The sequence below is a fragment of the Anomaloglossus baeobatrachus genome, chromosome 11, assembly GCF_048569485.1.
Source record: "Anomaloglossus baeobatrachus isolate aAnoBae1 chromosome 11, aAnoBae1.hap1, whole genome shotgun sequence".
Taxonomy (NCBI): Eukaryota; Metazoa; Chordata; class Amphibia; order Anura; family Aromobatidae; genus Anomaloglossus; species Anomaloglossus baeobatrachus.
In genome coordinates this window covers 84,508,402-84,532,698 of record NC_134363.1, presented here as the reverse complement: position 1 = coordinate 84,532,698, position 24,297 = coordinate 84,508,402, and the positions used below count along the sequence as shown (strand labels likewise).

Genomic DNA, 24,297 nt, shown 5'->3' with positions numbered 1-24,297 from the left:
TTTCCATACAGGATAATGAGATCAAAACAGAATTATACAGAAAACCTATAGCGGTGAATACCCTATTACGTCATGATAGTGCTCATCCTGAACATATAAAAAAATCAATACCGTATTCACAATTTCTCAGAAGAAAAAGAGCAAATAATGATATAGACCGCTTTATGACACAAGCAGATGAGTTGAGTTATAGGCTGAAAGAAAGGGGATATCCACAATCAACTATTACCCAAGTATTGCAAAAAGTGTTACATGAGAATAAAAATAAAAATGAGGCCGAAAAACATCATAAAAACATTCAAAAATTTAAAACAGAGCGGTTCAGGTTTAATCTTAAATTAAGTCCCATGGATCAGGTAATAAAATCAATCATAAATCGCCATTAGCATATCATTGAGAGTGATAGGGATTTACAGGATGTAGCGCATAACAGACCTCAAATTACGTACCGCAGATCAAAAAATATAGGAGATTTATTGATAAAAAGGAGGTTTATTCCACAAAAAACGTGGTTAGAAAAAGCAAGCCCTATAGGAAACTATAAATGTGGGAATTGCACATATTGTGACCAACACCTGACAGGTAAAAGTATCAAAGTGGGGGATAAATGGCACAAAATAAATGATCTAATCACATGCCGCACTAAATGGCTGGTCTATATCATTTTTTGCCCATGTAAATTTTTCTATATAGGCAAAACTATCATACCCTTATTCACCAGGTTTAGAGAACATGCGCACTCCATAAGTACAGGGATAGGGGCTACACGCCTCATTAAACATATGCAAGAAAAACATAATGGGAATCAAAAATTGCTCACGTTTGCTGGCTTAGAAAAAATTACACCTTCTGCAGCAGGAGGAGATACACACAAACACTTATTGAGGAGAGAAGCTCGCTGGATTATGGATACCAAAGCAATGGGACCCATAGGTTTTAATGACAAGAATGATTTAGTAATATTTCTATAGGTAGATTGTAAATCGGGCCGACCAGCTCTTCTCTCCTTAACGCAAACCTGGCCTTTAGGGAAGAGTGGCAAGAAAAAAAAAAGCTATTTTTGAAAAGAATCCATAAGAAGTCCAGTTTGCAAAAAGCCATGTAGGGGACACCGTGAGCATGTGGAAGAAGATGCTTCGGTCAGATGAGGCAAAGGTAGAACTTTTTGGGATAAATGCAAATTGCTATGTGTGGTGTAAAACACTGCACATCACCCTGAAAACACAAACACCATCCTCACTGTTACATATGGTGGTGGCAGCATTATGATATGGGGAGGCTTTTCAGCAGCAAGTACAGCTAAACTGGTCGGAGTTGATGGAAAAATGGATGGAGCAAAATAATGGGCAATCATGGACAAAAACATGATAGAGGCTGAAAAAGACTTGAGACTAGGAAGTAGGTACACCTTCCAGCAGGACAACGACCCTAGTGCCAGAGCTAAAGTGGAATGGTTTGGAGTAAAGCATATTCATGTGTGTGAATGGCCCAGTCATAGTGCAGACCTCTTAAATCTCATTGAGAATCTGTTATGAGACTTGAATAAACTGATTTTTGTGTACTCACCGTAAAATCGTTTTCTCTTAGCCATCATTGGGGGACACAGGACCATGGGTGTTCTGATGCTTATCCATAGGAGGACACTAAGTAGATGCAAAGATGTTAGCTCCTCCCCTGCAGTATACACCCCCTGGCTCAGCCAGGCTACTTCAGTTTTAGTACACAAGCAGTAGGAGAACAAGTAACAAAAAACGTGAGTGAATACTCATAACAAAAAAGTACTGAGACAGAAAAAAGCTAAGGCCCAATAGGGCAAAAGGGAGTGTGCTGTGTCCCCCAATGATGGCTAAGAGAAAACGATTTTACGGTGAGTACACAAAAATCCGTTTTTCTCTGACGCCTCATTGGGGGACACAGGCAGGGCCGGCGTCAGCACGCGGCATACCCGGGCAAATGCCGGGGCCCTGGAGAGCTGGGGGGGCCCACTCGGCCTCATCAGTTCTGCTGCCCCCGGGCCGAGTTCCGGGAACCGCAGTCCTTGGCACTGGAAACTGTGGCTGCCGGCCCTTTAAGGCCCACAGATCACAGCGTTCACGGTGTTCTCCTGCATTGAGCATCATCTGCGGGCGGAGCTACCGCCCGGATCCTACTCGGTCGCACAGATGAAGGAGTCACAGTGCCAGCCAGCGACCCCCAGCACATCGCTTCCCTCCAGCGCTGTGTGGGCCCCATCTGCACCGTGACCTGATCAGTATGTGGGACATCACTCCCTCCCCGTCCCTCCCTGTCCCCTCGTGCGTGTGTGGGCCCCGCAGAGCCGCATGTGTGGGCCCCGCAGAGCCGCTTGTGTGGGCCCCGCAGAGCCGCTTGTGTGGGCCCCGCAGAGCCGCTTGTGTGGGCCCCGCAGAGCCGCTTGTGTGGGCCCCGCAGAGCCGCGTGTGTGGCCCCCAGAGCCGCGTGTGTGGGCCCCGCAGAGCTGCGTGTGTGGGCCCCGCAGAGCCGCGTGTGTGGGCCCCGCAGAGCAAGGTGTGTGTTTGTATGTATGTATGTATGTATGCATGCAGCAGAGCAGTATGCGTGTCTGTCTATATGTATGAATGTATATATGCAGCAGAGCAGTATGCGTGTCTGTATGTATGTATGTATATATGCAGCAGAGCAGTATGCGTGTCTGTATGTATGTATATATATATGCAGCAGAGCAGTATGCGTGTCTGTCTATATGTATGTATGTATATATGCAGCAGAGCAGTATGCGTGTCTGTATGTATGTATGTATATATGCAGCAGAGCAGTATGCATATCTGTATGTATGTATATATATATGTAGCAGAGCAATATGCGTGTCTGTATGTATGCATGCTAAGCAGTATGCGTGTATGTATGCATGTATGTATGCAGCAGAGCAGTATGCGTGTCTGTATGTATGCATGCAGAGCAGTATGCGTGTCTTTATGTATGCATGTATGTATGCATGCAGAGCAGTATGCGTGTCTGTATGTATGCATGCAGAGCAGTATGCGTGTCTGTATGTATGCAGCAGAGCAGTATGTGTGTCTTTATGTACGTATGTATATATGCAGCAGAGCAGTATGCGTGTCTGTATGTATGCATGCAGAGCAGTATGCGTGTCTGTCTGTATGTATGCATGTATGTATGCAGCAGAGCAGTATGCGTGTGTCTGTATGTATGTATGTATGCAGCAGAGCAGTGTGTGTGTGTCTGTATGTATCTATGTATGCAGCAGAGCAGTATGCGTGTCTGTATGTATGCATGCAGAGCAGTATGCGTGTCTGTATGTATGCATGCATGTATGCAGCAGAGCAGTATGCGTGTCTGTATGTATGCATGCAGAGCAGTATGCGTGTCTGTATGTATGCATGTATGTATGTATGTATGCAGCAGAGCAGTATGTGTGTCTTTATGTATGTATGTTTATATGCAGCAGAGCAGTATGCGTGTCTGTATGTATGCATGCAGAGCAGTATGCGTGTCTGTCTGTATGCATGTATGTATGCAGCAGAGCAGTATGCGTGTCTGTCTGTATGTATGTATGCATGCAGAGCAGTATGTGTGTGTCTGTCTATATGTATGCAGCAGAGCAGTATGTGTGTGTCTGTATGTATGTATGCATGCAGCAGAGCAGTGTGTGTGTGTGTGTGTCTGTCTATATGTATGTATGCAGCAGAGAAGTGTGTGTGTCTGTATGTATGTATGCATGCAGCAGAGCAGTGTGTGTGTGTCTGTCTATATGTATGTATGCATGCAGAGCAGTATGATGTGTGTGTCTGTATGTATGTATGTATGTATGTATGCAGCATAGCAGTGTGTGTCTCTGTATGTATGCATGTATGATGTGTATCTATGTATGTCAATGTATATGACTGTATACATTTGTCGGTTTATATTTATTTTTGTGAGTTTGTATTTAAATATGTATATGTACGTGTATGTATCTGTGTATGTGTCTGCGTGTTTATGGGGCCCACTGGGACTCTTCCGCCCGGGGCCCACTAAAACCTGGAGCCGGCCCTGGACACAGGACCATGGGACGTCCTAAAGCAGTCCATGGGTGGGTAACCCAAGGACTAGGAACCAGTCCCAGATAGCCAGGAGTGCCTACTGAGATAGGTACTCCACTATCGTTTGCAGAATTTTCCTACCTAGGTTCACCTCAGCCGAAGCCTGGGTATGGACTCAGTAATGCTTTGAAAACAGTATGTAGGCAAGACCAGGTCGCAGCCTTACACCTCTGTTCCACTGAAGCCTGATGCCTAATGGCCCAAGAGGCGCCAACTGCTCGCGTGGAATGAGTCCGCAGCCCACTAGGAATGGGCTTGAGTTGCAAGCGGTAGACCTCCTGGATCACAGAGCGAATCCAGCGAGCCAGCGTTGCCTATGAAGCTGCCTCTCCTTTCTTAGGCCTTTCAAGAATGACGAACAAGGAGTCTATGTTCCTAAAGGGGCTGTCCTAGGTACGTAATATCTGAGAGCCCTCATAAGGTCTAGCGAATATAGAACCCTTTCCAACCCAAGGACTGGGTGTGGACAAAAGGAAGGCAGAACAATGTCCTCATTCCTATGAAACGGGGAAGTAACCTTCGGAAAAAAATCCGGAAGGGGGCGTAGAACCACCTTATCCTGATGAAGGATCAGAAAGGGTTCGCGGCAAGAGAGTGCTGCCAGTTCTGAAACTTGTCTGATGGACGTAATCGCCACTAAGAATGTTACCTTCCAGGAGAGAAGAGCAAGAGAAGATTCCTTAAGAGGTTCAAAAGGGGACCTCTGGATACCGTCCAAAACGAGATTGAGGTCCCATGGGTCCAGGGAAACTAGATGGGAAACACCCTTGAGAACAGTCTTGACTTGCGGATTGCAAGCTAGGCGGTATTGATAGAATATCGAGAGAGATGAAACCTGACCCTTAAGGGAGCTGAGGGCCAACCCATTTGCAACCTGACTGCAAAAAAAAAAAATCAAGAATTCTGGGGATTGCCAGAGGCATAGGTTGGACATTAGATTCCCTGCACTGGGAAAGGAAAGTTTTTCACGTACGGTGGTAAAAACGGGATAAAGGCTGGCTTTTGGGCACTGTACATGGTGGAGATGACCGCAGGAGAGAATCTCGCTCTTGTTAAAGTCCAGGTCTCAATGGCCAGGCCGTCAGCTTCAGGGCTCTGGAGTTCTGATGGGAAATGGGCCCTTGGGTCAGCAGGTCTGGGATGCTTACGAGGCGCCATGAGCAATTGTACTAATTCAGCATACCAGGCGCACCTGGGCTAGTCCGGTGCCATTAGTATCACCGGGACTCCTTCTGCCTTGATCTTCCTGATTACTCACGGCAGCAGGGGCAGAGGCGAAAAACATGTAAGGCAGACTGAAACGACTTCAGGAGACTAGAACATCCGCGCCAATGGACTGTGGATCACATGACCTGGCTAAGAACGCGGGTACCTTTGCGTTCAACCTTGAGGCCATTAGATCCACGTCTGGTGTACTCCAGTGAGTGCAGATGTGTGGGAACACTTCTGGGTGGAGAAAACCACTCTCCGGCAGCCAGTCCTTGGCGACTTAGAAGGTCCGCCGTCCAGTTCTCTACTCCCGGTATGTGTAACGCTGAAAACACAGACCCCGTCGATTCGGCCCAGGTGAGGATCCTGAGGACCTCGAGATAAGCTGTCTTGCTGCTGGTACCTCCCTGCCGATTGACCTACGCCACAGCTGTTGCATTGTCCAATTGGACCCGAATCAAACGACCTGCTAGCAGAAGGGGGGAATGACCTGAGTGCGAGAAGATCGCACTGATTTTCAGGATGATTTCTGGGAAGGGAAAACTCCTGGGGTGTCCAACATCCCGAAGCAGTGTGGAGCCAGTACGCTGCTCCCCAGACTAAGAGGCTGACGTCCGTGGTCAGGAGTAGCCAAGTCCACTTGGGGGAGAAAAACTCCTTCTCGATATGGAAGAGGACTGAAGCCACCAGCAAAGCGCATACCTGACTGAAGGTGTCAGGTGAAAACTTCGTCCAAGGAAAAGGGGCTCTTGGTCCCAGGCAGCTAGAAGCGCAAGCTGCAGTGGGCGGTGGTGTGGCTAAGCAAGCAGCACTGCCTCTATAGCCGCCGCTATCCTACCTAGCACTCTCATACTGAATCGTATGGAGCGAGAGGAGTACGTAGAGGCAGTGTACCGCTTGTTGTAGAGCAGTCGCCTTGTTTTGAGGGGAAAATATCAAGCCCCGAAGAGTGTCCAGGGACATGGCCAGGGAGGTGACGGATTTTGACGGGACCGGGGATGATTTGACGTGGAGTCAGAAGCTGCCCTAAGCGGGATAGGGTGCCCACAGAGATCTGCACGCTGGTTGAGCCCTTGATGAGGAGGTCATCCAAGCAAGGCAGAACAGCCACTCTCCTGGCGTGAAGGGCACTCATGGCGGCCGCCATGACCTTAGTTAAGACCCTTGGTGCTGTGGCAGAGCCGAGGGTAGGGTCACAAATGGAAAAAAAAAAAAAAGAAGTCCTGAACTTCGAAGCGGAGGAACTTTTGGTGAGCTGGAGTGATGGGTATGTGCAGGTACGCGTCCCTGATAGCTAGGGAGGCAAGGAATTCTCCTTCGACCATAAAGGTAATAATGGACCCTAGGAGGTCCATTCTGAATCTCCTTACGTGCACATGTTTGCTCAGGTGTTAGAGGTCCAGGATGGGACGAACTGACCCGTCCTTTTTTGAGGACCACGAGAGGTTGGAATAGAAGGCCTTGAACCTCTCGCCGTCCGGAACAGGTACCATCACCCCCGCCGTTTGGAGGGAGTGGATTGCTGAGGAGAAGGCCTCGTGGTGTTTTGGAGCCTTGGGAGGGGGGGTTGAGAGAAAAGACTGACCAGGGGATCGGGAACAGAATTCAATGTGGTAACCGGAAGACACAAGGTATCACACCCATTTGTGGTCTGAGGCGGCGGCCCAGATGGAGGAGGACGAGACTCCTCGGTCTTTGTCTAGACTGCCAGGGCGAGGTTGACTCGAGGAGGGCTGAGAAGGTCGGGCCCTGCATGTCTAGTAAAAAACATCCTGGGCTACAGTTGGGGGAGGGAGGTACTCTTTTCCTCCCGTGGCGTCAGACAAAAAAAGAGCCTGTCCAGATGATCGGCAAACCATTGGTCTGGAAAGGAGTACTGTGAGAGGCTTCTTAGAGACCGAGTCCGCTCTCCATTATCGGAACCAGAGGGCCTTATAGATGGCTATGGTATTTGAGGCGGCAATAACTGTGCAGGTAGCAGCGCCGAGGGAGGCCTGAATGAGGTACTCTGCCGCCGCAGCAATGTGAACTGTTACATCTGTGAGGGTCTGAGGGAAACTGATAGTCCTGGTGCCTGTGCGACCCACACGGAAGGGGAGAGGGACCCGCGGCCTCGAGGCAGAGTGATCAAGCTGCTCCACTTGTCTGTCTGTCGGGTCCTTGAAGGAGGATCCATCAAGTAAAAGACAGGAGTGGTCCTTAAGGCAGGCGGAAGCCGGGTGAGGGTCCACCGAGGCCGAATCAGCCCAGCCCTTAGAGACAGCTAAGCCAAAGGGGTACCGGGACTCCATGGGTTTACGGATACCGAAGCGGCATTAAAATCCCTTTTTTTTTTTTGAGGTTTCTTCACCCTTTTAAAAGGAGACCGCAGGGTCAGTAATAGTGGATGGGAGATCTTCCACATGCAGAGTTTTGGTTGATTGCTGAAATAAGTCCATCGCAGCTTGATCGCTCGGGGAGGTTGAAACCAAGGACTCATCCCGGTACAAACATCATTCCCTTTCCTCCGGCTCCTCAGAGACCGCAGAACATGTGTTAGAACCCCATCTGTATACCCCAGAGGGAGAACCATGGGGGTCATGCCCTTTTTCTGATCTGCAACTGGTGAAGCAGACGGCTGATTCTTATCAGAATGACCCTCTATAGAGGTGTCATCAGGCTGCGTTCTGTCCAGGGGCCCCGAGGGGTGTGAGGACGATATTGCATAGCCAGCACCAGGTTCTGGGAATTGTCCCCATTCTGGGGGACTGGGAGCCGTAGGCTCTGGGTTGGCAGCGGTTGCTGCGGTGGTGGCGGGGGAGGGGGTAAGCTACAGGGGCACTGGACTCACAAAAGGAAGAGGTGCTATCATCCCCTAGTAGCTCAGCGTCTTATAGTTGTTGCTGTAGTTGTGCAGGGCATAAAAAAACATGTGACTGCAGCCCCTGGCTGATGAGCCACAAACTGATTGTAATGAGGGAGCAATGCTCTGCATAGCAAATATGCAAGTGAGGCTATAACTCACCCAGAACACTGATAGTCCCTTCCCCCCCCCCTCCTCCTGTGTCACAGTTCCTGTGGGAAGGAGGATGTTGAATGTTTCACGAATTTCCATCTCATCCTTGGCCTGCTGTGCAGGGGCCATGCTAATCTTCTGTGTAGCTCTGCATTTGAGCACATGTGCTGCCGAAGCTAGCACCCTGTGTGGGGGGCGTGGCTTATCGAGTGTTGGAGGGGACGGGGCTTAGCTCTGACAAGAAGGCATGAGAAAATATAATAAAAAAAAAAATGGTGGGAAGGGACTCCCCTTCCCTCCTCCAGCCCTGCACAACAATGGTGGACAGAAAAACCTCTATAAGTCTACCACAGCTGTGGCTGCACTGAGTCCTGGGAGCTCTCCCCTCCCCCCACCACAGGTGGAATGCTATGCAGGAGTCTGCAATCACAGCCCATGTGCATCCAGTCAGTGTGACCTTTGCTCCAATTTCCTGTCAGGGAGCCAGTGTGCAGATTCTGACGCCTGCTGGCAGAACTTGTATCAACTCAGACCCTGCCAGAGGGAGTGAGGAAGTTTTCATGTGCTCTGGAAAATCAGTGCCATGAGACCTGTCATCCAGTAACAGCCCAGGATCATGCGTCGCAGGAGGGGTACGGGGAGGCGACACTCCGCGTTCCCACCTGTTGATGGTTTTGGGAAATCGGTCCCCAAAGGAACCGTTGCCCTCTAAAACCAAAAAATTCTTGCTGCAGTAGTCTGCAGAGATGTGCCTCCTATAGACACTAAGCTAAAACTGAAGTACCCTGGCTGAGCCAGGGGGTGTATACTGCAGGGGAGGAGCTAACATCTTTGCATCTACTTAGTGTCCGCCTATGGATAAGCAGCATAACACCCATGGTCCTGTGTCCCCCAATGAGGCATCAGAGAATTTGCTATTCACAGATGCTAGTCAACCAATCTCACTGAGATAGACCGATTCTGCAAAGAAGAATAGGAAAAATGTCACCCTCAAGATGTGCAGAGCTATTAGAGACATATCCCAAAAGACCTGCTGCAGTAACTGCAGAGAAAGATGGTCCTACAAAGTATTGACTCTGGGGGGGCTGAATACAAACGTACGTCACAAATTTCAGATTTATATTTTTAAAATACTTAGATAACCATGTATCATTTCCATACATTTCACAAATACTTACTATTTTGTGTTGGTATATCATAAAATCCAAATAAAATACAATTATATTTGTGGATATAAATTGGAAACGTTCACCTGGTATGAATACTCTCAAGGCACTGTATATATACTGTATATAGACACACACACAAACACACACAATTATCTCTCTCTATATGACAGATCTGCCGCCTGACCAACACCCCAGACTGCTCTGCTCGCCATTACTTTTTAAATTGATCTGTTATGAGTAAATAGAAAGAAAAGCTAAGTGTTCTGTTTAAAGCACAGAGAGCATCACGAAGATCAAGGAACACAACAGGCAGGTCCGTGATACTTTTGTGGAGAAGTTTAAAGCTGGATTTGGTTACAAAAAGATTTCCACAACTTTAAACATCCCAAGAAGCACTGTGCAAGCAATCATTTTGTTCAAATCAAGATTTATTGAAGAAAATGTAAATACAAAACATTCAAAGACATTTTTTAAATGATTACATAAGACTATTAAAGAGATCCAAAAAAAAGGAAACCGAGAATGACATATCTAGTAGGAAAAACCATACATGGATCTCAATATATGAGTAAAACAGTGATATTGATCTATTTTCAAATTAAAGCATTATGGAAGAGCTAGTAGGAATAGCGAAAAGAAGAAAAAGAAAAAGAATAGAATAGAATAGAAACATTAAGAGGAAAAAGAGAAAAAGAAAACAGAGCCCTGCATTAGAGGTTCAAGCCGCACTTCTCTCTGTCACCCCAAGCTAGACATGGTTCACTAACTTGCAATCCACAGTCCAAATTCCACAGATTCTCGGTACATAATCCAGGGGGTCCACACCTTCAGCACCCTTTCTGAAGTGTCTGTTGCCTGTCCTATAAGTTCCTCCATTCTAAAAATCTCATTAAGTTCTGAAACCAGATCAGATTTAGAAGGTGTCACTACCTGCTTCCACCATCTGGGGATCAGCCTCTGTCAGGTTTCCAGGTTTTCCAGTTCTCTTTTGAATGAGCTTGCCCTCGGTTAACATGGAGTTTACTGTTCTGTTGCCCTACTTCCTGTCCAGCTGCGTAAAAGGCCGCCTCTAAGCCTAGTCCAGTGCCTGAGTATACTGCTTGCTGTGTGCTCCTGCTTTGCTGCTGCTAATCCTGATTACCTTTGGATCCTCCTAAAGACTACCGACCGACCGACCGACTCTGGACCCTACCCGGTTTCTCAAGGCTGTGCCCGGATTCCTTCTGCCATCTTCGGTCAGCACCCTGCCCGGTTCTCTCTGGTTCGTAACCACTCTGGACAATCATCCCGTACGGACACTCCTGGACTTTTACCGCTTGCCCCTTGCCGCATTAGGCCTTCCGGGGTGATTGCCGGACAGTCCCTGTATAGGGGTTCGCTCTGGTGGTCTCCCTGGGGGAGTCCGGTGCGTGGCCCCGGGAATTCCCTTCGCTCCGTTCCGGGAAGGTATTTGGTGTCTTTGTACCGCTGTGTTTTCCGTTGTGTATCTACCGTGGTTACATATTATAAAATATCTTGTACCAAGAACTCGTCTCTGGTTGTCATTGCCCTAACGCTATCGAAATCCTCAGAACATATATAAGTATTACAGCCTCCTGGCAGCTGCCAGAAAATGCCTAAGGATGCTCTCCTTGAATTTTCAATGGAGAGCTCACTTAGAGACAAAAGGGCAAGCTCAGGGGTAGGCCAAATCCCCATTCCAGAAACTTTGTTAAATAGAACGAATACGTCTCTCCAGAATGCCCTAATAGAGGGGCATTGCCACCAGATATGTATGTACGAGCTTCTTTCTCTCAGACATCCCTAACAGGTGTCCGATGAACCAGGGAACATATCTTTGTCGTCGGGCATCTATACCACCGTATCAAGATCTTGTAGCTTCTCTCCTGTGTCAGAGCACACATAGAAGAGTGCTTAGTGAACAGTAGAATCTTAGCACGGTCACCCTCATAAAGGCGTTTCCCCAGATCCTCCTCCCATTTGGTGAAGCAAAGAAGTTGTGGACCTCTGGTAGTCACCGTGTTCAGAAACAGGATGTACAGCAATGAGAACGGATGGGCAGGAGGGTACCTATCCAAGCAAAGCTGTTCAGAAGCAGTAGGAGGTCTAAAAATATTGTCGCTTGGGGTTAAAGACCTAATATAGCTTTTCACCTGCTCGTATAAAAACCAAGCCCCTGGAGGAACCAGTGCTTCTGGGAAAAAAGATTATCGAGATCTAACCTCTGAGTTGTCTATGTAGTCTTAGACCATGGGATGATCTTGTTTCTTCTTGTGTAATATGGATTGGCCAGATGCACTTGCTGGTAACCCCAGACATCCGCAAAGTGGAGTGAGCAGACCAGGGATAGTGGTTAGCTTAATCGCCTCCAAATTTCTCCTGACCCACCTAGACAAATTCTGTACCAGAAACGATGTCTCTCGCACGGAGTTAGGAATGCTTTCTGGCAACCAAATCTCAGCCAATGGGCCATTGTCTGTCTTGTTATACTCGATATTCACCCAACACTTATCACCTCTGCTATGGAAGAGATCTAAAATACAGGTTCCCAAGGCCACAAAACTGTAGAACCGGAAGTCAGGTAAACCTGCCCCTCCATTTAGTCTAGTTCTACGCAAAATCTGATAGGAGGTGCGGGATCTTTTGTTGGCCCAGACAAATTTATTTATCAGAGTCTTAAGTCTGGAAAAGAAGGAAGTCGGAAGGCAAATGGGAAGAGCCTGAAAAAAGTATAAAAGACGGGGCAAAAGGTCAATCTTGATCACATTGATCCTGCCAAACCAGGAAAGGTTCAGCTTGTTCCATTTTGATATATCCTGTTCAATAGAATGGATCGCCTTGTGGAAGTTCAGACGCAGAAGACTATCCAGGTCCTTAGATATTTTAATACCCAGATAGGTAAGAGATTTGGTGGCCCATTTGTATGGTAATGAGCTACAGAGTTGCGACACCAATTGGGGTGGCATAGTTACATTAAGGATTTCAGATTTATGTGAATTCACCTTGAAATTGCTGAGGCGACCAAAGCCAGAAAACTCAGATATCAGATTTGCAAAAGAAGCTGTGGAAAGAGAAGGCGCAATAGGGTCTTACCCGGTATGACACAAGGGGGTGAATGCAACTAAAAGCACTCACCTGGTAGGGTTGTGCCAGTCACAACCCCTTAGCTAGCATATATGTAGTGTGGAAGGCAGCAGTTCCGCAACGGAGACAGCAGGAGAAAAGCAGGTTTGAATACCACGCCAAACCACAGAAGTCCAGATGGTGTTAGTAAAATTCTTCCCTTTATTTTCACAGGTCTACGCGTTTCGAGGACATATCAGTCCTCTTCCTGAGGACAACGTACAGAGAATACTATAGTATAGTATAGAATACGATAGTATTCTCTGTACGTTGTCCTGAGGAAGAGGACGGATATGTCCTCAAAACGCGTAGACCTGTGAAAATAAAGGGAAGAATTTTACTAACACCATCTGGACTCCTGTGGTTTGGCGCGGTATTCAAACCTGCTTTTCTCCTGCTGACAGATATCAGATTTGGTATGGTGGTGATCGGGGACGTGATGTAAAGGAGCAGGTCATCAGCAAAAAGAGACCACTTATGCTGCACACCCCTAACAGACAGTCCTCTAATAGACTGGTTAGATCTGATCGCCTCAGCGAGGAACTCCATGGTCAACACATATAACAGTGGCGAGAGTGGGCAACCCTGCCTCGTCCCATTACTAATGCAAAAAGGCCGAGACAAGGAACCATATATTTTAACCTGCGCAGTTGGTGTGGCATATAATGCTGTGCTTCTATTTAACATGTTCTCCACAAGTCCAATACTATTAAGTGCCAGGAACATAAACTCCCAATGCACCCTGTCAAAGGCCTTTTCCGCGTCTATCTACAGGGCGCACATAGGAATCCCCCTCCTCCGGGCCCAATCCATCAGAGACACTGAAAATAAAGATAGCGCATATGAGAAGCACCCGTGGGACAAAGTTTGTTACAGCGTATTAAAAACTGCTCACCTGATTGAGTTGTGCGCCCTCGCACAACCTCGGTGATATCATATAATTCCTCTGGAGGATGGTGGGTTATCTCGGCTGGCGTTATCCGATGTTAGGCTGGGTGAACCTGGGGAGATGACCGCTCCTGGTTCCTAGTTCCCCGACTCATAAGATCCTGGAACTAATTGCGGCCGTTTGTCTTCCCTCTAGGGTTATTTGGGAGGATTAAGATCTATTGCTTTCAGCAGCTCTGAGCTGGAATCCCTTAAGGGAGTGAAGGCATGTAGATAGATAAAACCGATCCTTTGAGCGCTAATAGATCTATTATCTCAGGTTTTCTTTGTGAATAATTATGCTTTATTTGTGACAATTAGATTAAAACAAATAAAGCTCTTGTTATCACAACGCGTTTCAGCAAGATAAACTTGCCATCATCAGGTGTCACCTGATGATGGCAAGTTTATCTTGCTGAAACGCGTTGTGATAACAAGAGCTTTATTTGTTTTAATCTAATTGTCACAAATAAAGCATAATTATTCACAAAGAAAACCTGAGATAATAGATCTATTAGCGCTCAAAGGACCGGTTTTATCTATCTACAATCCATCAGAGAGACAGTCTTTATAATATTATCTCTCGCCTCTCTACCCGAGACGAAGCCCACCTGGTCGTTGTTGATCAGTGCTGGAAGGATGGGTTTCAACCTATTAGCTATTAGTTTTGCATAGAACTTAATATCTGTGTTTATGAGGGAAATCGGCCGATAGTTACTGCAGAGAAGAGGGTCTTTGCCAGGTTTATGGATTACAGTAATATGAGCTCTGAGAGCCTGTTGTGGGAACCTACTCCCGGAGGACACAAAATTACACATAGTAAGGAATAATGGGCTCAGCTGCTCCGAAAATTCCTTATAATAGCCCGCAGTAAAACCATCTGGGCCAGGACTCTTTCTCTTTTTGGTTTCCTTTATAACTGCGGCCACCTCCTCCAAGGTAAATTCCCTTTCCAAGTCAGACCATACTTCTGCTGACAGTGACGGAAGGCTATGTAGTCGGAGGTAGTCCTCAATTTTCTTTAGCATGTCTGTCGGCAGATCAGCATAATGTCCTTTTATATTGTACAAAGCTTCGTAGTAAGAAGTAAAGCTAGATACAATATCTTTTGTACTATGGACCTTAGGACCGCCCGCACTGCTGACACCAAGTGATCATTTTGAAATGGGAGGAGTATCATACCACTGCAAATCTATCAAGACTCGGCCGTCCATCCAAACTTTCATCTCAAACAAGGAGAAGACTGATCAGAGATGCAGCCAAGAGGCCCATGATCACTCTGGATGAACTGCAGAGATCTAAAGCTGATATGGGAGAGTCTGTCCATAGGACAACAATCAGTCGCACACTGCACAAATCTGGCCTTTATGGAAGAGTGGAAAGGAGAAAGTCATTTCTCAAAAATATCCATAAAAAGTGTTGTTTACAGTTTGCCACAAGCCACCTGGGAGACACACCAAACATGTGGAAGAAGGTCCTCTGGTCAGATGAAACCAAAATCGAACTTTTTGGGCACAATGACAAACGATATGTTTGGCGTAACAGCAACACAGCTCATCACCCTGAATACACCATCCCCACTGTCAAACATGGTGGTAGCAGCATCATGGTTTGGGCCTGATTTTCTTCAGCAGGGCAGATGTTTAAATGATGGGAAGATGGATGGAGCCAAAAACAGGACCATTCTTGAAGAAAACCTGTTGGAGTCTGCAAAAGACCTGAGACTGGGACAGACATTTGTCTTTCAACAAGACAATGATCCAAAACAAAGCAAAATCTGCAATAGAATGGTTCACAAATAAACGTATCCAGGTGTTAGAATGGCCAAGTCAAAGTCCAGACATGAATCCAATCGAGAATCTGTGGAAAAAGCTGAAAACTGCTGTTCACAAATGCTGTCCATCCAACCTCACACAGCTCGAGCTATTTGCAAAGGAAGAATTATTATTATTATTTATTTATAGAGCACCATTAATTACATGGTGCTGTACATGAGAAGGGGGTTACATACAGAATATATATACAAGTTACAGTAGACAGACTAGTACAGAGGGAAGAGGGTCCTACCCTTGTGGGCTTACATTCTATAGGATTATGGGGAGGAGACAGTAGGTGGGGTGTAGATTGAGTGGCAGCTCCACACGGTGGTCGGGCGGCAGCTCCGCACGGCGGTCGGGCGGCAGCTCCGCACGGCGGTCGGGCGGCAGCTCCGCACGGCGGTCGGGCGGCAGCTCCGCACGGCGGTCGGGCGGCAGCTCCGCACGGCGGTCGGGCGGCAGCTCCGCACGGTGGTCGGGCGGCAGCTCCACGCGGTGGTCGGGCGGCAGCTCCACACGGCGGTGGGGCAGTGAGTTCATTGTAGATTGTAGGCATTTCTGAACAGATGGGCAAGAATTTCAGTCTCTAGATGTGCAAAACTGATAGACATATCCCAAGCGACATGCAGCTGTAATTGCAGCAAAAGGTGGTGCTACAGGGGCCGAATAATATTGCACGCCACAATTTTCAGTTATTTTTTCATAAAAGTTTAAAATAAGCAATAAATTTCGTTCAACTTCACAATTGTGTCCCACTTGTTGATTCTTCACCATAAAATTAAATTTTTTATCTTTATGTTTGAAGCCTGACATGTGTGAAAAGGTTGATAAATTCAAAGGTGCTGAATACTTTTGCAAAGCACTGTGATTGGACCGTGTAGTGTATAACTCAAAGTGACACAGAAACAATCAGTTATCAGGGGAGAAAGAGTGGTGTGCAAAAGACAGATGACAGAGCTTGAGCACTGTGCTGAAAACTCCGGAAAACTGCTAATGCACTAACAGTGCAATGTATTCAGCCAGGAGTGGAACACTGTGTAGGCTTCACCCCCAACCTTAGAAACCATATTCAGCATGTGAGGAACTGAATTCGGATTTATCTTGACAGCTAGCAAATTGTCTGGTTCAGAAACAGCATAGGAGGGACATCTTCTTGAAAGCATTTTAAATGTTTTCTTTTGGATTTAATTTGCAAGGTACATTTCAAAATGTATTAAAATTGCTCACTCTACATTATTATTATTATTATTAATAATAATAAATAAAAATTAAAACAATAGTTACGCTTTAAAAGCATCAATCGAGGGTTTTTTTTGTGTTTTTTTTCAGCGCTGGAGTGGCTTTTTAAATCTAAACCCCCTGCATTATACTCACCTTCTAGCTGCTTCACATTTTTGTGGACAAACATTCAGTAACAACCTTCTGAGTGGCTGGAAATGAGAAGTTACAGCATAAGCTCTCAATGCATCTCTATGAGAGCAAGAACGAAGCTCTCACAGACTTGTACAGAGTTGTGATCTCAGAGGCACTTCAGAAAACACTGGAGCTGTGGCAGGTCACAATTCACTGGAGCCCGACAAAAGCAGCGGTGATAATAAATCGAGATGACAGGCGAGTATAAAACAGGGCTCTGGGGACTGAAGATTTACAGCCCCAATTCCAGTGATGCAAGAAAAGCCAACTGCTAGTATGGTGCTTTAAATGTTGCAGAATTCTTCCAGACATTTCTTTGCATTCATATTTACGATGCGTGTTCGACATTTTTGCTAACTTATTCAATTAGATAGTGTTACCTCGCTGACATGGCTTATCATGAGACAAAAAGTCCAAAAAGAGTGGCACAATTTTCTGGCACAAAGTAAGCCAAAGTATTAAGTGTTGTAAACTTAGATTATACAGTCTCGATAAAACATACGGCTACAGGTTGCAGCCCCCAGCCATGTGCTTATCTTGGCTATTGTGAGACTGTGACCGGGGTTATCTATGACGGCCGGTATGTCTCGCCCCGGTTGTGCTCACTCCATGATAGAAAGTACATCCACTCTAGGGTTAATGCTGTTTCCCTACAGGCTGAAGGAAGGGTTAAATGGAAACAGGAACGAGGGGCAGGTGTGCCGGGTGTGAGGGAGTGATCACAACTCCCTGAGTCTCTGCTGGAGAGACATGTATATTGCTGTGGATTTTTGTTTGGACATTAAACACCGTGTGCTGTGAACCTATATGCCTGGATCCCGTGTCTTCTGCTGCGCAGCCGACCGCGCTACCTCACATATGGTGGAGAATCGGCGGGCATGCCAGCCCGGTGAGGTGTACTTCCTTTTCTGGTGATCCGGTAGCACATGTCCTGGATTCAAGCAGCTATACTACGGCCCAAACCCAGCGACGCCATGGAGGACATACTAAGGCATTTGGCTCAGGCTAATGCACAGCAGCAGCAGGCTAATGCACAACAACAAGAGGCTAATGCACAGCAACAACAGGTGAATACCCACCTGCTCCGGACGTTGGAGCAACAGCAGCAACAGCACCAGCAATCCTTGAAATTGCAGGAAAAAAGGCACCAAGAACAGATGGTTCTCCTGGCCAAGTCAATCCGTGCCGGACCGGCAGCAACAACCCCGGGACCGGGTGACGACGGCAGCGTCCGGAAAGAGGTGAGACAAGCGTTGCAAAAGATGACCCCGGGGGATGATGTGGAAGCGTTCCTGGCAGTGTTTGAGCGGGTGGCCGAGCGGGAAAAGCTGCCGACCCCCCAGTGGGCTGAGGTATTGTCGCCCTATCTGACGGGGGAACCCCAAAAAGCGTACCTGGACCTCGGTACCGAGGACGCCATTGACTATGTGACCCTGAAAGCCGAAATACTGGCTCGGTTGGGGGTGAATACCTATGTACGGGCTCAGCGGGTAAATCAGTGGTTCTATGAGGAAGCCAAACCCGTACGCTCCCAGGCCTATGACTTATTACATCTTGTAAAAAAGTGGTTGCAGCCTGACACTCTGAGCCCGGCGCAAATGGTGGAAAGGGTAGTAGTGGATCGTTTTGTGCGCACTTTACCCGTCACCGTTCAACGGTGGGTAGGACTGGGTGACCCGAGTACCCTGGACCAATTAGTGTCCCTGGTAGAGCGGCATGTGGCTACGCAGGACTTGATACGGGACACTGAGACTTTGCGTACCGCCCGTCGGTCCGGCCCCTCCAAGCCTAGGGCCAAGGACCCACCGCCGACACCGGTACAGGAGTCCGCTACCATCCTGGCTGAGGCCGCGCCCGCCGTTCCTGAGGTCCGGAAGGCCATGTACCCTAAACGACAACTTGTCAAGGGGGTTTCCTTCCCTATTAGATGTTGGCGGTGCCAGCGGGTGGGACATATGGAAGCCCAGTGTCCCCTGACCACGGAGCCCATGGATTGTGGGGTTACCCGGCGGGGTTCAATGTATGCTCAGGTGGTGTGTACCGCTGACCTGGTTCCCCCAGAGACTGAGCCCCACTTGTGCCAAATACAGGTGAATGGATGTCCGGTTACAGGATTGTTGGATTCCGGAAGCTTAGTGACCCTTGTGCGATCCACCTTGAGGGCTAAAGTAAAGGCCACAGGACGTACCGTGGGGGTGGTTTGCATACATGGGGACCGCCGAGACTATCCCACGGGGATTGTCACCATCACAGCACCTTGCGGTCAGGTGCAACATGAGGTGGGACTGCTTAACACTCTTCCTTATGACGTGATCCTAGGACGGGATCTGCCCTATTTTTGGACTTTATGGAAGGGAACCCCTAGGTCCCCTCCGATATTGGTCAGTCCGGGGCCTGAGCCCTACAATCCTGAATCCGGGACACCTGCCGTAGGGGTCCCCATGATAGGGACAGAATGTGAACCCGATAGGTCGCCCCTAGAGGTATTGGCAGGAGAGGCTGAGACGGTCGAGCCCATCCCGGACTTGGAGGCATCCCCGGATGCGTTTGGGACAGCCCAACTCCAGGACCCTACGTTAATACATGCCCGGAATAGGGTGTTAGTAATTGACGGGGTGGCCCAGCTGCCCGGTGCCCAGGTAAGGTACCCCCATTTCGCTCTTAAACAGGATTTACTCTACCGGGTAGATGAAATACGGGGCGTGGGGGTGGAGCAGTTGGTGGTGCCCCAGCCGTATCGCCGGCGGGTCCTCGACTTGGCTCATAAACATCTGATGAGTGGCCACCTAGGGGTCAAGAAAACGCAGGAGCGAATATTGCAAAGGTTCTATTGGCCCGGGGTCTTTGGGGAGGTAAAACGGTTCTGCGAAACCTGCCCGGAGTGTCAGCTTACCGCACCACTGGTCCACTTTCGCAGTCCGTTGGTGCCGTTACCCATTATAGAAGTCCCTTTCGAACGGATAGGGATGGATCTGGTGGGGCCCCTCGTAAAGTCTGCTCGAGGGCACCAACACATCCTAGTGATCGTTGACTATGCCACCCGGTATCCAGAGGCGATACCTCTCAGACATACTGCGGCGAAGCTTATAGCTCGGGAGTTGTTTTCTGTGTTCTGCCGGGTGGGGTTGCCCAAGGAGATCCTTACGGATCAGGGGACCCCATTCATGTCTAAAGTGACCAAAGAACTATGCCGGCTACTCCAGATCAAGCAGTTGCGTACGTCTGTGTATCATCCTCAGACGGATGGGTTAGTAGAACGATTCAATAAAACCCTGAAAACCATGCTAAAAAGGGTGATCTCCAAAGACGGGAAGGACTGGGATATGATGCTTCCCTATTTGATGTTTGCCATCCGAGAGGTGCCCCAGGCATCCACGGGGTTTTCGCCTTTTGAATTGTTATACGGGCGACATCCCCGGGGATTGTTGGACCTGGCAAAGGAAACATGGGAGCAAGAGCCCACCCCCCATAAAAGTGTGATTGAACACATTTTAGGAATGCAGAACCGCATAAGCGCGGTCATGCCAATTGTGAAGGAGCATTTACAGGAGGCTCAGGCCGCGCAAAGCGGCCGCTATAATAGACAAGCCACCGTGCGGACCTTTAAACCCGGGGATCGGGTGTTGGTATTAATCCCCACGGCGGAGAGTAAATTCCTGGCTCAGTGGCAAGGCCCCTACGAGATAAAGGAAAAAGTCGGGGTGGTCAACTATAAAGTATTGCAGCCCGGTAGGCGGAAACCTGAACAAATATACCATGTCAACCTATTAAAACCGTGGCAGGAACGGGAAAGCCTGATGGTTGAGTTTCCCCCATCTCCCTCCTCTTCGGGTCGTTCACTCCCGGCTTCAGCGACCTCCGGAGAGGACGAACCGGAAGTAAGGATCGGAGAAGCCCTCACCAAGCAACAGAGGCGAGAGGCCAGACGGCTGGTTCAGCAGAACCCCGATGTCTTCTCCGAGTTGCCGGGTAGGACCAGTCTGATACGACATGACATTGTCACCGAGCCCCACCTGAAGGTACGCCTGAAGTCATACCGCGTGCCGGAGGCTCGAAGACAAGCCATATCAGAAGAAGTGAAGACAATGCTACGCCTGGGGGTCATCGAAAAATCCCGGAGTGAATGGGCTAGTCCCATTGTCCTAATACCAAAACCCGATGGCTCCTTAAGGTTCTGCAATGACTTCCGGAGATTGAACGAAATATCCAAGTTCGATCTCTACCCCATGCCCCGGGTGGATGAGCTGATTGATAGGCTGGGACAGGCGCGATATTTTACCACGCTCGACCTGACCAAGGGGTACTGGCAGGTGCCACTGACGGAGTCCGCCAAGGAGAAAACCGCTTTTGTTACGCCGGAGGGTCTCTTCCACTATGTTGTCTTGCCTTTTGGGTTACATGGCGCTCCGGCCACGTTCCAGAGGTTGATGGACTTAGTGCTGGAACCCCACCAGGCGTATGCATCAGCGTACCTTGATGACATCATTATTTACAGCTCCGATTGGCAGACCCACTTGGAACAGGTACAAGCGGTGGTGGACGCGCTTCGAACAGCCGGATTGACAGCCAATCCCAAGAAATGTGCGTTGGGACTCACGGAAGCCCGCTACTTGGGCTACGTGATAGGCCAAGGAGTGATAAAGCCCCAAATTAACAAGGTTGAGGCGATCCAGAAGTGGCCTAGACCCCTGACCACAAAGCAGGTTAGGGCCTTCCTGGGTATCGTGGGGTACTACAGGAGGTTTGTAAGAGATTTTGCGGGACTATCAGCCCCCTTGACGGACCTTCTCAAAGGCAAGAAGTCCGTCATGGTGCGCTGGACTCCGCAGGCCGAGGACTCCTTCCGGGCCCTGAAGGGGGTCCTGTGCGGACAACCCGTTCTGGTCAACCCTGATTTCCGGAAGGAGTTCATAGTACAGACTGACGCCTCTGAGGTCGGCCTGGGGGCAGTGCTGTCTCAGGTGGTTCAGGGGGAGGAACACCCCGTCACCTTCTTGAGTAGGAAGCTCACCCCTCCCGAGCGGAATTATAGCGTAGTGGAGAAGGAGTGCCTGGCGATTAAATGGGCCTTGGAGTCCCTACGCTATTACCTGCTGGGACGGCAGTTTCGTTTGGTGACTGATCACTCTCCGCTGGTCTGGATGAGGTCCGCCAAGGAACGGAATGCCCGGGTTACCCGGTGGTTCCTTTCTCTGCAGAACTTCCGGTTTACGGTTGAACACCGGGCCGGTAGGTTGCAGGTCAACGCCGATGCCTTGTCCCGCGGCCCGTGTTTGATGGCGGGAGTTCAACCCCGCACGCTTGAACTGAGGGGGGGGGTATGTGAGACTGTGACCGGGGTTATCTATGACGGCCGGTATGTCTCGCCCCGGTTGTGCTCACTCCATGATAGAAAGTACATCCACTCTAGGGTTAATGCTGTTTCCCTACAGGCTGAAGGAAGGGTTAAATGGAAACAGGAACGAGGGGCAGGTGTGCCGGGTGTGAGGGAGTGATCACAACTCCCTGAGTCTCTGCTGGAGAGACATGTATATTGCTGTGGATTTTTGTTTGGACATTAAACACCGTGTGCTGTGAACCTATATGCCTGGATCCCGTGTCTTCTGCTGCGCAGCCGACCGCGCTACCTCACACTATGTATCAACATAAGAGGGACCCCATGTGGATTTTTAAAATTATTTAAATAAATTTAATAAAAAGGTGTGCGGTTCCCCCAATTTGATACCCAGCCAAAATAAAAGCTGACAGCTGGGGGCTGTTATTCTCAGGCTCAGGAGGCCCATGGTTATTGACCTCTAGTTTAAAAATAGTAGCCTGCAGTCGCCCATAATTGTTGCATCCATTAGATGCGACAATCCCAGAACTTTATCCGGCTCATCCTGATTGCGTTGGTGCCTCAGGCTGTGTTTCCTCTAAAAATGAAAGGTCACTTCAGATGACTTTAGTTTTAAAGGGAACACAACAACGTTTTAACAAAATTGCATGCCTCAAAAAAATGATGATCAGGGCTATGGTACATTGAAAGAACACAATTCATATTTGGCGTGGACTCTCATGTGAAGTGTTGAACCACAGTGTTTAGAGAATTCTTTAAAGACATGAACAATAGCTCACTTTAATAATTTGTTCCATTGTTTCACAACCCACAAAATGTTACGGTTCCTGGTATGTCGTATTAGTGATCGGTCGAGCCGACCATAGTCCATTTGCTTCTGTCAATAGAAGTGAAATGGAAGAAAACACATGAGTCTAGCTGGCACATGACCACAACCATGTAAATTGTATACATGCCATCACGTGACTAACGACTAGTACGGGGTATACCAGGCAATCGTTTCAGCATGCTCATTCTTGGCAACTTGGCATTCTGCAGTCACAGAGTGAGTGCACACTTTATCACAAGCCCAGAAAATGTGCTTAACCCCTTCAAGACATGCGCCGTACATGTCACAGGGTAAGCTTGCTCCATACTCAGCAGGTAATGGCTGTGTGTCACAGCCAGGATCTGCTTCTAACAATGGTTAACCTGTTAAATGCAGTTCTCAAACTCTGACAGCGGCATTAAGGGTATGTGCACACTAGACATTTTTTTATGGCATCAAAATCGCTGCTTTTCTGGCCGCTAAAAAACGCACAAAAATGCAAGACGCATAAAAAACTCATGCGTTTATACCGCAAATTGGTGCATTTTTGCTCTGTGTTTTTATGCGTTTTTTTTTATCAGTGAACAATGCCATTAAAGATTGTTGAAAAAAAAAAAAAAAGTCTGATGTCATTTCCTTCTTCAATATGTTCTTCATTCTCCACTAGTGGATGCAGGAGAGCAGACAGCTGCAGAACTACAAGGCTCAGCATGCTCCATCCAGGACTGTATGCTGGAGGGAGAGGCAGGGGGAGCATAACTACAAGGCTCAGCATGCTCCAGCCAAAAAAAAAAAAAATGACGTGAGGTTCGCTATATTTTTGTATGCTAGTCAGGTACAGCAGGCAGGTACGGGCTGCCCCCAACCCCCAGCTGCCTATTTATACCCAGCTGGGAACCAAAAATATGGGGAAGCCCTTTTTTTTTCATGAATTTAATGAAATAATTAAAAAAAAAAAAAAAATGACGTGGCTTCGCCCAATTTTTGAGTCCAGCCAGGTACAACTAGGCATCTGGGGATTGGAATCTGTAGTGCAGGGTGCCCAACCTTTCTGGGCACCCCCGCTGCGAATTGCAGCCTGCAGCCACCCCAGAAAATGGTGCTTTCATAGAAGCGCCATCTTCTGGCGCTGTATCCAACTCCTCCAGCTGCCCTGGTGCCGGGTGGCTCGCTGGGTAATAATGGGGTTAGGGCTAGCTGTATATTATCAACTGGCCCTAAGCCCGAATTTCATGGTGTCACACCAATATTAGACATGACCACCATAAATTTCTAGTAAAGATAAAAAAAAAAAAAAACACAACACACAGAAAAATATTTTTATTAGAAATAAAACAACACAATTAGTGACTCCATCTTTATTGAAATAAAGAACCCCCCCTCCGCAGTAGTCCTGGGTCCCGCGCCGTCCAATCCGGA

General features: G+C 48.1%; 1 protein-coding gene and 1 pseudogene across 1 annotated transcript in view; both read right to left on the bottom strand.

Moving 5' to 3' along the window:
* Nucleotides 1–24,297, bottom strand: part of LOC142255816 (C-Jun-amino-terminal kinase-interacting protein 4-like) — a 665,059-nt gene that overhangs the window by 116,307 nt on the left and 524,455 nt on the right. The window lies entirely within an intron of this gene.
* On the bottom strand, nt 8,356–8,469 carry LOC142257322 (U6 spliceosomal RNA; annotated as a pseudogene).